The following is a 2,108-nucleotide window of genomic DNA, read 5'->3' on the forward strand; positions in this document are numbered from 1 at the left end:
TCTATCTATCTATCTATCTTTGTGTGTGTATACACACGCACATAGGTGTGTATATATACATATATATATACGACAGGCTTCTTTCAGTTTTTGTCCACCAAATCCACTCACAAGGCTTTGGTCGGCCTGGCTTTTGTCAATTAAGCCTACCATAGGTTTCATGTGAAGCAAAATAGGAAAATATCGTAGTGTCTTAACAATCTCTCAAGCTGATTACATGGAGAACGGTGTTAACCTCCATTTTGGAAAACACAGCCTCGTTTAGTTCGCAGTGATTCTCGTTAATTCTTGTGAATTGTATGCTGAGTATCTCAGCACACAAGTATATGAGCACCATATCCAAACCAAAAACAAAATAATGCAAATGAATAGACCTCTCTACACTTTGGCCAAAATACAAATCCAAGGGAGACAGACATTCAAAATATTCCACCCAAGAGTAATGCCCCTTGATTCATTGTTTTATTCAGGAGAATTCACGAGAATCTTTGCGAACTAAACGAGGCTGTGTTCTCCAAAATGGAGGCGAACATCTTTCTCCATGCGCTCAGCTTGGGAAATTGTTAAGACACTAAATATTTTCCTACTTTTCTTAACATGAAACTAATGGTAATATATATGTGTGTGTGTATGTATGTCTCTCTCTGTTTTCTCTTTCTCTCTCTCCCACTCTCTCTCTTTCTCACTCTCTTTGTGTATGCATATACTCACCTGGCAAAAATGAGTTGTACCTGTATTTCAAAGTGCTAGCCTTGTCACATTCTGTGTCACGCTGGAACTCTCTGAGAACTACGTTAGGAGTTATCCCTGTCTCCGGAGTGGTCAGCAAATTGTACGTTAATTTCATGAGCAGGTTGTTCTGTTGAACGGATCAGCTGGAACCATCGTCGTAACCTATGGAGTGCCAGTGAGTGAGTATATATACATATGTACCTCTAAGACATCACCCTCAGCACTGACACCCCAGTCTCACTCCACTTTCGCTCTACCGGTGTCATTCGTTACATCTATTTCTGTTCGAACTATCTCTGCACAGGGTCCTCCCCGACCCACCTTCACCGTGAACAGGAATTAATCTTCTCTCTTCGTTCCTTTGCGCCATATGGGTTCAACTCACTACCTCTCTTCGTCTGACACCAACCCCACATGGATTCCCACACACCTGCATATCGCCTACCTGGGTACCCTCCCCATTCACACCGCACTATACAAACACCGATACACGCTGTTCAACTAATTACTCACTTCACACGCACTTATACACACACACACAAACACTCCACACACTAGCACCAAATACATCTCAGCACCAACACCACACAACATTACCCACACATCAACACACCACTATCTGCACACAATCTTCAATAGCGTCAACACACACAACCCTATTCGAGTAGCCCCAACACACTGTTTAATTCAATACACACACCACACACCATCATGCACACTCCCACACCCACACAAGCACATAATGCCTGAACACATACAATTTATACACAAATACGCAACACACATAAACACACGCAACACGCATAGACACATATAACTTTCGACCACAAACACACTATACACATGCACACTATTTGGTCACAGACACACACATACACACCACATATACATACACACCACCTGAACAAGCACACATCAACTGCTACACACAACACACATACGTTAGCCTCACATATATGCACACACCCATACACATACACACATACACACATCAATACGCACACACACTCACCCACACTCACACACCATTCTCACACACATATGCGCGCTTGCGCATCTTAGTTCTTTGGGGGTCACCGTTATCGTTATTATTGTTATTATAATCCCCCTTTCATTCAGACTCTTTTTTCCGATCATCTTGTCATGTTGGACTGTTGAACACATTTTTTCTCTCTCCGTTTTTTTTTTCATTCTCTCTCTTTTTTTCCTCTTAATCTTTTCTGTCGAAGAGCGTAGGCTCGAAACGTACAAAGAGACTTTTCCAGTCTTCCAGAGTGTTAAACTAATACACCTGCCCGTTGTTCCTACACCTGTCTTCGTTTTTCGTTTTCTGTAAATTTGAACTATAGATAGATAGATAGATAGATAGATAGATA

Source organism: Octopus bimaculoides, chromosome 17, assembly GCF_001194135.2.
Source record: "Octopus bimaculoides isolate UCB-OBI-ISO-001 chromosome 17, ASM119413v2, whole genome shotgun sequence".
In the NCBI taxonomy this organism is placed as follows: Eukaryota; Metazoa; Mollusca; class Cephalopoda; order Octopoda; family Octopodidae; genus Octopus; species Octopus bimaculoides.